Raw genomic sequence first — 12,317 nt, forward strand, 5'->3', positions numbered from 1 at the left:
AGGTAGGTAGGTAGGTAGGTAGGTAGGTAGGTAGGTAGGTAGGTAGGTAGGTAGGTAGGTAGGTAGGTAGGTAGGTAGGTAGGTAGGTAGGTAGGTAGGTAGGTAGGTAGGTAGGTAGGTAGGTAGGTAGGTAGGTAGGTAGGTAGGTAGGTAGGTAGGTAGGTAGGTAGATAGATAGATAGATAGATAGATAGATAGATAGATAGATAGATAGATAGACTGGGGAAGAGGGATTAGGGGGGGCTAAAAGGAGGAAGAGAGCAAGGGAAAAAGGCATAACACACACACACACGCACAACGCTGTCACAATTTGTCACTAAATCCAGTCGCTCTCAGGTAGGCAAAGAGTGCCTTGTATGCCTTGAGGGCAGTCGACTGCTGTGGCCACGGACCGAGGATCTTTTGCTCTGCTAATGGGCGAGGATCGAGGCGGTCCAGGGCAGAACACAGTGTATGTCTTGCACTCGCAAATGCAGGGCACTCACAGAGAAGATGAGCGATGGTCTCCTCACAACCGCAGCTTTCACAGGCAGGGCTGTCGGCCATCCCCATCCGGAAAGTATAGTGGTTGGTAAAAGCAACGCCGATCCTTAAGCGACTTAACAATGTTGCGTCGCGACGTGCTAAGTTACGTGGAAGACGAAGGCGCAGTCCAGGGTCCAGTGCCTTGAGGCGGAGGTTGCAAAACTCTCCCGTGTTCCACGCTAAAAGTGTGAGCTCCAGCGCCAAAGGGCGAAGCCCACACGCTGCGTCAGGTCTTGATATTGGGATCCTCACTGGAAGTCCGTCGTTGTGAGGCGAACGCGCAGCCACATCGGCCTGGTGATTACCGTTAATACCACAGTGTCCTGGCAGCCATTGAAAAATGATGTCATGACCTTTGGAAACGGTGCCGTGGTACAGTAGACGGATCTCAGCAACACGTTGTTCCTGCGACCCGCGGCGTAGCGCAGCTTGGAGGGCTTGAAGGGCTGCTTTAGAGTCGGTGAAAACCGTCCAGTCATGTGGAGGTTCCTGACTGATGAACTCTACCGCACTTCGTTATAAACTCTTCATAAATGAAGTTCATCACAGTACGAGCGTCAGCGTGCCAGCGTCCTTGCACATGGTTCCGCTCACACACCACTGTTCACATCCCAAAGCGCAGCGAGTGAACGGGAACATTCACGCCTGCCTGAGGGGTCATGGCTCAATTATTGCTTTGCTCTTTTCCCCAGCTGATGTTGGGGACGCGAGATAACGCGTCAGCGTTGCCGTTGCAGGTGCCTCGCCTGTGCGATGCAACCACATTGTAGCGCTGTAAGGCCAGTGCCCACCTTGCTAGTTTCGCGCCATGAGGTGTGCTCGTCGTCAGATAAGTAAGAGGATTGTGATCGGAGACCACATTAATCTGTGCACCAAACACCCAGTGGTCAAATTTCTTAAGCGACCAAATTATGGCGAATGCCTCGCGCTCGATTGTTGACCAGCGGGTCTGAGTTGGCGTGAATTTGTGACTGGCGAAGGCGATCGGTTCCTCTCGCCCCGCCTCTCCCATCTGTGCCAAACAAGCTCCGGCTGCGACTTCGGATGCCTCCGTGAACAGCCAATACGGCTTGCGGATATCGAGGGTGTTTAGCGCTGCCGCTTCGCAAAGCGACTCCTTTAGCTTATCAAAAGCCTCCTGCGCTTTCAGAGTCCAAGGAATCGCGATTGGTACCCCTCGCTGGTACCTCGCGGTAGGTGACTATGGGATAGGCTCTAGAAATAGCAGGGGAGAGTTATTAGTCGAATTCGCGGATAGAAATAATTTACGGATCATGAATACCTTCTTCCGCAAACGAGAAAACAGGAAGTGGACCTGGAAGAGCCCCAATGGTGAGATTAAAAATGAAATCGACTTCATACTATGCGCTAAACCTGGCATCATTCAGGATGTGGCCGTCCTCGGAAGGGTGCGTTGCAGCGACCATAGAATGGTAAGGTCTAGAATTAGCTTAGACTTGAAGAGGGAACGGAAGAAGCTAGCGAAGAAGAAGACCATTAACGAGTTAGCCGTAAGAGGGAAAGCACAGGAGTTTAGGATAGCGCTGCAAAACAGATACTCGGCTTTAACTGAGGAAGATGATCTTGATGTTCATTCAATGCACGATAACCTGACATCAATAATTACGGAGTGCGCAGTAGAAGTAGGCGGTAGGACAGTTCGAAAAGATACCGGGAAGCTATCTCAGGTGACGAAAGATCTGATTAAGAAGCGCCAAAACATGAAGGCATCTAACGCTACCGATAGAATAGAACTAACGGAGCTATCAAAGTTAATAAATAAGCGCAAGGTAGCCGACATAAGGAAGTTTAATATGGAGAGAATCGAGCATGCTATAAAGAACGGAGGTAGCCTAAAAACAGTGAAGAGGAAACTAGGCATAGGTAAAAACCAGATGTATGCATTAAGAGACAAGCAGGGCCATGTCATTAGCAATATGGATAAGATAGTTAACGTAGCCGAAGAGTTCTACACAGAGCTGTACAGTAGCCAATGTAATCAGAGCGCCAATGAGAAAGACAGCAGTGCACAGCAATACGTCATCCCGCCAGTAACGAAAGATGAAGTAAAGAAAGCCTTAGAAGCAATGAAAAGGGGAAAAGCAGCTGGGGAGGATCAGGTAACAGCAGATCTGTTGAAGGATGGAGGGGACATCGTGCTAGAAAAACTAGCCACCCTGTATACGCAATGCCTTATGACCTCGACTGTACCAGAAGCTTGGAAGAATGCAAACATTATCTTAATTCATAAGAAGGGAGACGCCAAGGACTTGAAAAATTACAGGCCGATCAGCTTACTATCCGTTGCCTACAAAGTATTTACTAAGGTAATCGCTAATAGAGTCAGGGCAACGTTAGACTTTAATCAACCAAATGATCAGGGAGGCTTTCGTAAAGGATATTCCACAATAGATCATATTCACACTATCACTCAGGTGATAGAGAAATGTGCAGAATATAACCAACCTCTATATATAGCTTTCATTGATTACGAGAAAGCATTCGACTCAGTGGAAACCTCAGCAGTCATACAGGCATTGCGTAATCAGGGGGTAGAAGAGCCTTATGTCAAAATACTGGAAGATGTATATAGCAACTGCACAGCTACTATAGTCCTCCATAAAGTCAGCAATAAAATTCCAATAAGGAAGGGCGTCAGGCAAGGAGACACGATATCGCCAATGCTGTTCACCGCATGTTTGCAGGAGGTATTTCGAGGCCTGAATTGGGAACAGTTGGGAATAAGAATAAATGGAGAATACCTAAATAATCTGAGATTTGCTGATGACATTGCCTTGCTGAGTCACTCAGGAGGTGAACTGCAAATCATGATCAACGAGTTAGACAGGCAGAGCAGATCGATGGGTCTAAAAATTAACATGCAGAAAACCAAGGTAATGTTCAACAGTCTAGCAAGGGAACAACAGTTCACAATTGGCAGCGAGAGCCTAGAAATTGTGCCGGAATACGTCTACTTAGGGCAGGTAGTGACAGCTGATCCGGATCATGAGAGGGAGATAACTAGAAGGATAAGAATGGGGTGGAGCGCATATGGCAAATTCTCGCAGATCATGAGTGGCAGTTTACCAATTTCCCTCAAGAGTAAAGTGTACAACAGCATAATCTTACCGGTACTCACCTACGGGGCAGAAACGTGGAGGCTAACGAAAAGAGTTCAGCTTAAGTTAAGGACAACGCAGCGAGCCATGGAAAGAAAAATGATAGGTGTAACGTTAAGAGATCGGAAGCGGGCAGAGTGGGTGAGGGAACAAACACGGGTTAATGACATCCTAGTCGAAATCAAGAGAAAGAAATGGGCTTGGGCAGGGCATGTGATGCGAAGGCAAGATAACCGCTGGTCTTTAAGGGTAACGGAGTGGGTTCCAAGAGAAAGTAAGCGTAGCAGGGGGCGGCAGAAGGTTAGATGGGCGGATGAGATTAAGAAGTTTGCAGGCAAAGGGTGGATGCAGCTGGCAAAGGATAGGGTTAATTGGAGAGACATGGGAGAGGCCTTTGCCCTGCAGTGGGTGTAGTAAGGCTGATGATGATGATGATGATGACCCCTCGCTTCGTTAAGGACGTGAGTGGCGCGGCGACCTCAGCGTAGTTCTGGAAATACTCGCGGTAGTAGCCACATAGCCCCAGCAGGCTTCGCAGCTGCTTTTTTGTGGTGGGCGGCGCGAGGTCCTGAATAGCGGCTAGCTTCTCGGGGTCCGGCCCGTGGGTACCACCTCCCACTACGTGACCTAAGTACCTAATCTGTGCCTGTGTGACTTGGCACTTCTCCGGGCTCACCTTAAGTTTTGCTTCGCGGAGTAAGCCAAACACAATGGTCGGCTGCTTCAGATGTTCCTGCCACGACGTTGAGAAAATGGCAATGTCATCGAGATACGCCGCAGCGTAGGCCTGATGCCTGGAGAGCAGCGTATTCATCATTCGCTGGAAAGTGGCAGCCGCATTTTTTAGCCCAAATGGCATGACGCGCCAAGCGTACTGTCCTTCGTGGGTCACGAACGCGGTCAAATGTTGGCTTTCGGGGGCCACTGGTACCTGCCAATAACCTCGTCGCAGGTCTACTAGTGTAATGAACTTCGCGCGGCCTACCCTCATAATTAACTCATTTGGGGGTATCATCGAGAATGCATCAGTGCGTGCGGCTGCGTTCAGAGCGCGGTAATCGATGCACATGCGCACTGAGCCGTCCTTCTTCCCAACACAGACCATGGGATGAGCGTAGTCGCTCTCTACGGGGTATATAAGACCCAGGTCTAACAACTCGTCAACCTGGCGGCTAACCTCAACCCTAAGAAGCTCGGGCACTCGATATGGGAAGGCGCGTTTTGGCTGGTACCCGTCTTGTAACTCGATTTTGTGCAGTCCCACTTCGGCCGCTCCCGGTGTCTCATCGAACAGGTCAGCGTAACCGGCGAACAGTTTCGCCATTTCAGCGCGCTGCTGAGAGTCCAAATGTGCCAGTTTCTCCTGTTCGATGGAAAAGGGGCCCGACTGTGTGGGCGCAGGGCGAGGTGTGTACTCAATTTCTCCGAAATCCGTGTCTTCGTCGAATACGGCACCAACGTGACTAACCCGCGCGTAGTAAGGCCGAAGCCTATTTGCATGCACAAGTGGCGCGGCTCGCGCTCCGGTATCGATCCTGTAGGAGTGTTGCCTTTCCTGCGCGGTTATGGCATATGGGCCGAGCCATTTAGGAGCTAGTTTGTTGTCGCGGTCGGTATCAAACACGAGAACTTGATCTCCGACGCTGAAAACTTTGTTCCTAGCCTGCCTATTGTACGCCTGCGTGTAGCTCCCCTGTCGTGCGCTTGCCGTTAGCCCCGCTACTGCCGCGGCTATCTCTAGCTGTTCGCGCAGCTGTCTCAAATATTTTGCGGGCTCTTCCCTTAGTGTGTTTGGGAGTGGCTGCTCACCCGTCCAAGTGCTCTGCAAAATGGCCAGCGGCCCCGTAGGATTCCTGCCGTAAAGTAGTCGGAATGGGGCAACCCCTGCGGTGTCATGGGGTACTTCCCTGTACGCCCATAGCTCAAATGGGATGAGCCTGTCCCAGTTTCTCGGGTCTTTCTCTATTACACGAAAAAGCCTGTTTTTGAGGACGCGGTTCCACCGTTCTACTGTCCCGTTGCTCTCGGGATGTTCTGGAGTCGAAAAACGGGGCGCGCATCCCAATCTTGCTAACATCTCCCTTGTCAGCTGTGCAGTGAAGTTAGTTCCTTGGTCTGAGCATATAACTTCCGGGATACCGGTGGGGCTAAAGATTGCGAGTAGGGCGTCGCATGTTGCTCTCGCGGTTAGTAAACGCAGACAAACCACTTCGGGCCACCGCGTGCACAAATCAACCAGGCAAAGAGCGTACCTATGGCCCCGGCCTGAGGGCATGTCAATCGGCCCGATAATGTCGACGTTTACTACTTGAAAAGGGTGGTCGGGTCTAGGGAGTGGTGTGATAGGCACCCTGTCTTTAAGCCGCCGATCTGACCTGATCTGACAAGCGTGACACGTCATGCATCGTTGTGCCACATCTGCCTCTAAACCGGGCCGAAAAAGCTATACTTAATTCTCGCCCTCGTCTTTCTTAGGCCCAAATGTCCTCCCCAGAGAGATTCGGGGGCCAGTGAAAGCACTTCTTCCCGTCTGCTGAGGGGCAGCAGAAGCTGCTTGACTTTAGCGCCTGCGATGGAGTCCCGGTGGTATAAAAGACCGTCCGAGATGAACATGCCCCCTTTTCCCGATTTTGCGTCCTCCCAAGATTTCCTAAGGCTTTCATCGGACAGCTGGGCCGAACGGAACTTCTCTCGCTGCTTTGAGGACGCGTCCTCGTCGTCACGCATTGAGCACTGGTCTTCAATCGGGTACTCGTCGCGGCCCGCTTTATGCTGCTCGCCCGATGCCTCGCTGGACTCATCGTTTTCCTGTTCGTCCGTCTGGGTTTGGTTCGCGTGGACCTCGCCCGTCGTTGGGGTCGGCTCCTAGCTCTTCTCGGCCACGGAGAAGGACACGGTAGCTGTGTCAGCCGCAACGTGGCTCTTGCTCTGGGCAAGCGCCGCGCCGCAGCTGTCGATCTGCGCTAGCAGCTCCCAGTCCTCCCGTGATAGTAAGCAGTCTATACCCTCCGCGAGCTTGCCTGTGAGCGCACAGACTATATGTACGGTCTCCGGTCGCACTACAAGTGTGGGGCACCGCTTCACACTGACCGCGGGGATAACTAGTCTTGCCCCTACTGTTTCGCCAAAGGTGAAACAAGATTAATCTTGCCCGAAGGCTCCTGGGATACGCTGGGCACGAGGCTTTCTCTGACTACAGTAATCTCGCTACCGGTGTCAATGATTGCAGTTGCCGGCACACCGGCGCATTTGATCTGAACCTGCTGTAGCTTTGATTGCCGTGCTTGGTCGGACGACCCTGGGGCATTAATTTCCGCCACCAAAGTCCTGTGCGGGTGGGCTGACGCTAAGATTTCAGCTGTCTCTGTGCTGGATACTGCCACTCTCTGTGTCCGGGCGAGCTTATCGGTTTTCTGCGCATTGTGAGCGGCTCGTGGGCAGCCCTTTGCGCGATGTCCTACTGCGCGGCACACGAAACACTGCACCTGTCGTCTCTTGTCGCTGGCCGCAGGTTGCGTAGGAGTGTTTTCTTTCTCAGAGTGTGTGACCGTTTGTCGCACCGCGCGCCCCTTTCCGTTAGCCTGCTCTAATGTCTGCAGCATCCGTGACATCTCGTCCGGTGTCACCCATTTCTCTCCCTCGCGGAGGCGCACGTATTCTAAGCCCTCGGTGCTTAGGCTCGCTTTCATCCTATCGGCCACGACGAGAGCCACCACGTCTTCCTTGCTGTCTGCATCTCTCGAGCGCAGGTAGTAATGGAAGTAAGTTTTTACGCGAGAGGCAAATTGCGCCCATGTTTCCTCCTTGCGCTTTGAGGCGCGCTCGAACCGGTCTAGGTACTCAGCGGGGGTGAGTTTTAGCTCGTTTAAAACGGCTTTCTTCACTAAGTCGTAGCCACCGCACTCGTCCTTGAGTCCACGAAGCAAGTACCGCACGCGCTTGGTCAGCGCTGGCATTATCAAAAGTACGCGGCTGTTTTCTGGCACATCGTACGTTGTGAATAATCTTTCTACCTCGTCAAACCACAGCGGTACATCCGCGTCACACGGTAACTTGAGCCCCTTTAGGACCTTGGCACATTGGGATACTGGGTCGAGGCCCGTTCGCCGTTGCTCGTCGGGTACCAGCATTAAGGGGGTCTGTTTGCCACCTATCGGTCCTATGCCAAGTTTCCCCAACTCGATGCGTTCGCGAGATTCGATCTTAAGCTTTTCGAGCTGAAAATCTAGTTCCATGCGGCGGATCTCTACGGCATCAGACCTTGCCCCTGGAGTTATTTTCCGACGCGTTTCCGCTACCGGCTCCTTCGTCGCCCCATCTAATGCTGCCCCTGCCGACATCGCGTCTTCCTGCGAAATATCACTTGACAGGTCGTCCTCCTCAAATACATTCTGGTCCGATGCACTCTCCTCTGCCCCTCTGTCAGCTGAGCTCGCCATCATGCTCCGCGTCTGCACCATACACCCGTTTACGCTTGAGCCATGACCACCTCAAAGAGACGTAAGGAATCCCGCTCACCCGTGCTGCTGTCGGTAGTAGGTGCCGTTTCTTCTCCAAACTCGTCCGGAGCTGAAGGGTGAACGCCGCCTTGGGGTCGGTGAGCCGGGGTACCTTTTCAGCTTGGCTAGTGCCGGAGATCGATTCCTTCTGGTCCGCCTGGGTGGCTACCACGAGCTGGGCGTTGCCGAGTGCCTGGACACTGCTGGGCCTGCGGGTGGTGTCAGCTCGGGGCTGATGGTCGCCGAATTCTGTCGTGCTGCGCCAGTAATTTTTTGATGGTCCGTTGGGTTCTTCGGAAGGGTGCAGACCCTTCCAAACGTTGTTGTTCGGCGGTGATGAAGGGAGATGTGCAGATGAAGGTCAAAGAGAGAATATATTTACAGTATGTACAAGGGCAAACTGCGTTACAAGTTGAGTCACACGGACGGTCAAGCTGTAACTGACGAAGACAACTCTCACACAGAGAAACACTCTCTACAAGCCCTTACTCATCGACGCGAGGTTAGAGTCTAGGGTTCCAGAATTACGTGCCACTGCACGGAGCCTCTAGCTCAACTAGACAAGACTGCCCTCCAATGATTTTACATGCAGTTTTAAAGCTTTTGCAAACAAAGAAATTAGGGCTGTCATATATCGAGGCCCGCCCTAAGCTTCGATAACCAATGGAGGTAGCCACAGCCCCTGAAGGTTGGACCCAACTTCGAGCCCGGAGCTTGGCTATAAAGAAAAAGAAACATATACAGAAAACATTTTGAAAACCCTCTCCCCGAGGGGAGTTCTCGGCCTTAGCGCTTAATGCTTTCCCTTTCCCTGCCACACCCGCGCGTCGCCTCTCAAAGGATGAAGCGTTTTTTTTTTTTAGCTAATTGGCGGGACCACTGAGCCACTGGCTCGCCGCAGGAATGTCAGACGGCGGAGAACCGCGACGCTTCGGTGCCATCGAGAATGCCAGAAAAAAAATAGAAAAAAAGGGCCCATCGCGGAATGCGAGGTGGTTCGCGTTCTGCCGCCGTGGGAATGCTGCCTGAGATCAAGCGGAACCACGTGCTCGTTGTTCGCGCCTCGCTGGCTTGCTTGGCGCCAGGTGTCCTTGGCCGTCACAGTGGTGCTATCAAGCAGCCAGTGCTTCCTGCGCCTTTGCCACTGCTTGCGGGGGTAGGGGGTTGGGGGGGGGGGGGGGAGGGGCGTTGACCGGAGGCCCGCAGTGACCACAAGCTAAAGGAATAAAAAAGATATGCGCGTTGATGAAGCGCGGCCTTACAGACGCCCTAACGAAGGGCTTCGAAAATTTCTACCACCTGGGGCTCTTTAACGTGCAGTGACATCGCACAGCACACGGAGCTCTAGAATTTCGCCTTCATCGAAACTGGACCGCAGGGGCCGGGATCAAACTGGCGCCTTTCGGGCCAGCAGCCGAGCGTCGTAACCACTGAGCTACCGCGGTTCCAGAAAAAAGAAATATGAAATGATGTAAGACAAATGCAGACATTTCGATGGGGTAAAATTGAAAAAAAAAAAACCTTTAGAAGCGAAAACGTCATTACGAAAAAATTTCATTATAATATTCACGTAAAATCACCACTTATTGTGCAGGTTACTCGCATCAGATTCTTCTGGCACCATAGCTCTGGCTTCGGTCAAGGGGGCCCTGAGTGCTTACTTTCCGTCGGGCTCGGCATATGCACAACGGGCCTTAGCGGAACAAGCCCTCTTCATTACTGGGTCTTATTGCTGGTCTCAAGCTTCTATGGTGTGAGCTATTGGACGGAGAAAACCCCGAGGCTTCCCTTCGATAATGGCCACCTAAAGCCACTGATCGAAGAGTCCAGGACAGAAAGATGAGAGACGGATGGTGACGCAGAAAGAAGTAGGGCTGATCTGCATATATCATTCTTAGACAGGCAGCGCTGGCGGACGAACTACAAGTACAAGAAGTGACGAAAACTGCGATGAACTTTTTGTTCGAAGAGAAAAGAAGTGCAACTTTTGCAGTCTACCAGAAAGTTCACAAGTGGAAGGAAGCAAAAAAAACGCATGCGCATGGTTATACATATGCGCATGGTTATACATATATGAAATGAATCAGAACCATATGTGTCGACACCTTTCTTATCGTTATCCGCACAAAAAAGAGAGTTCTAAAAACGCAATTGGGGAGGGGAAAAACCAATACATGATCCTTAATAAAACATTCAGTGTAAGGCCGCGCTTCATTAAAGACTACATTTCTAATTATTTTAGCTCGAGGGCACTGCGCGCCTCCGGTCTGAGCGGTGAGTTAAACCCTCCACCCCCACCCCTCAGCGCGTCCCCCGCAAACATAGGCAAAAGCGCTAAAGTCACTGTCTGCTTCACACCATCGCTGCGACGGCTGAGGCCCCCTAGCGTTCTTTTTTTATTCAAGAAATTCAGACAACACAGTGTCTTGGTGCAGAGGGCAAAAGGCTAGAATCAATCCGCCTGACTGTGCCCTAAGTACCACTCAAACACAACAGCAAGGAGCACTTATATACACGTACATAAACAATATAATGATCACAATGTATATGTTTGTGCAACGCAACTTCCTTATATAAAAATTCATTCTGTTCTTATTATTCAGAAAACAAGTCTAAAAAAATCACAGAAAAGGACAACGCAAAAGAAGACAGATCAAACATATCTCTAGAAACTAATTGTATACCTAGAAAAAACAAAAGAAAAATCACAGAATAGCGCAGTGCAAGAGCAGACACAGATCGAACATATATATAGATAAATAGATAAAGAGGAGGAGGGAAAGACAGGGATGTTAACCAGAAAGGGGTTCCGGTTGGCTACCCTGCACTGGGGAAGAGGGATTATGGGGCTAAAAGGAGAAATTAACTGTGCACATAGAAAATAAAACAAATGTGCGATCAATAGAAAGATGTAAGCAGAAAAAAAATATAGTGCATTTTCCCGAAAGTAACTTTTCGCCCGCTTACGAAAAGCAGAGAGAGAGGAAAATTTCTCCATAATATCAATTAACTCGGGATGGGAGATCAAAAGGTTTGGGATTTGCCAGTTCAAAGACTGCATTCTACAGTTTGTCCTGCTTTTTGGTTTCTGTATATTTGTGTGTCTAAACTCATATCGTGTTTGATTGGTCGTGTATTTAGAAAAAAAATTGTTGCCGATTGGCTATGAATTCCAAGAATGTCACCTGCGACAGTCGCTCATAATATAATGTTTGCATAGGTAGTATTCGGTTCTTGCTGAAGTAGGAAGATGTGGAGTCATATCTTGATAAATTTTCATTAAAGCGAATAGATTTCTTTTGCAATCAAAAAAGGCTTTCAAGATTAGTTTTCCCAGTGACTCCCCAGATAAGTAAACAATAGTGCAACCTGGAATGAACTGCACTGAAACAAAGCTGGCGCCTTAGCCGGAGCGATAGAAATGGGCGAAGACTGTTCAGCATTCTAATGCATTGTGCTATGGTACGCTTAATGCGCTGAATATGTGGTGTCCAGCGGAGATTTTCGTGGAATTGTACGCCGAAGAATTTTACTTCCGTAACGCGCTCTAAAGGTCGAGAGTGAAAAATTATCGGATGAGCGAGGTGAATTGGTCTGTTGCGCACTGTTCAAATACGCTCCTTGTACTAGTTACGAAAGCACATAAAGGCCAAATGGTGTGTAAATATAACTATGACAACTGCGGCGCTTGCCAGGCCCACGCTTCAGAATAACTCCATCTTTCCAGTACTGAGTTGGCAAATATGTGACTAATGCTTCGGTGGGAACAGACTCTTTCTCACGCGCGATAGGCTGATTTGCTCCTTAAATTGCATATATCTCGCAAACCTGCTTTTTTTTTTCTGCACATGTGACATGGAGTAGCCCCTGATTCATTTCCAGTCACTTGGAAAAAAAAAAACAATTGGAGGGAGCAATTCATTATTTCTGAATGGTATTTTAGACATGAGAACAACTTTAACGCTGCCTGTGAGCGCAGATCGAGTGTGGTATTGACGCCCTGGACGCCTTTTTACGTGCCCTGGAAACCACCTATATAAAAAAACAGCCTATCTACGTGGTTGGTAATTCAGAGGGAGTGAGATTTCACGCTTATACGCCGCAGAATAAACGGCTCAGTTCCGCTAGCCAGATGTGTCCCGAATTCCTCGCGCCACGACCTGCCACATACATA

At 50.2% G+C, this 12,317-nt stretch overlaps 1 protein-coding gene across 1 annotated transcript in view; it reads right to left on the bottom strand.

Moving 5' to 3' along the window:
* The window catches only part of LOC144102135 (kallikrein-4-like), a 196,233-nt gene that overhangs the window by 12,951 nt on the left and 170,965 nt on the right, over positions 1-12,317 (bottom strand). The gene's annotated exons all lie outside the window — the stretch shown is intronic.

This window comes from Amblyomma americanum, chromosome 8 (genome assembly GCF_052857255.1).
Source record: "Amblyomma americanum isolate KBUSLIRL-KWMA chromosome 8, ASM5285725v1, whole genome shotgun sequence".
Lineage (NCBI taxonomy): Eukaryota > Metazoa > Arthropoda > Arachnida > Ixodida > Ixodidae > Amblyomma > Amblyomma americanum.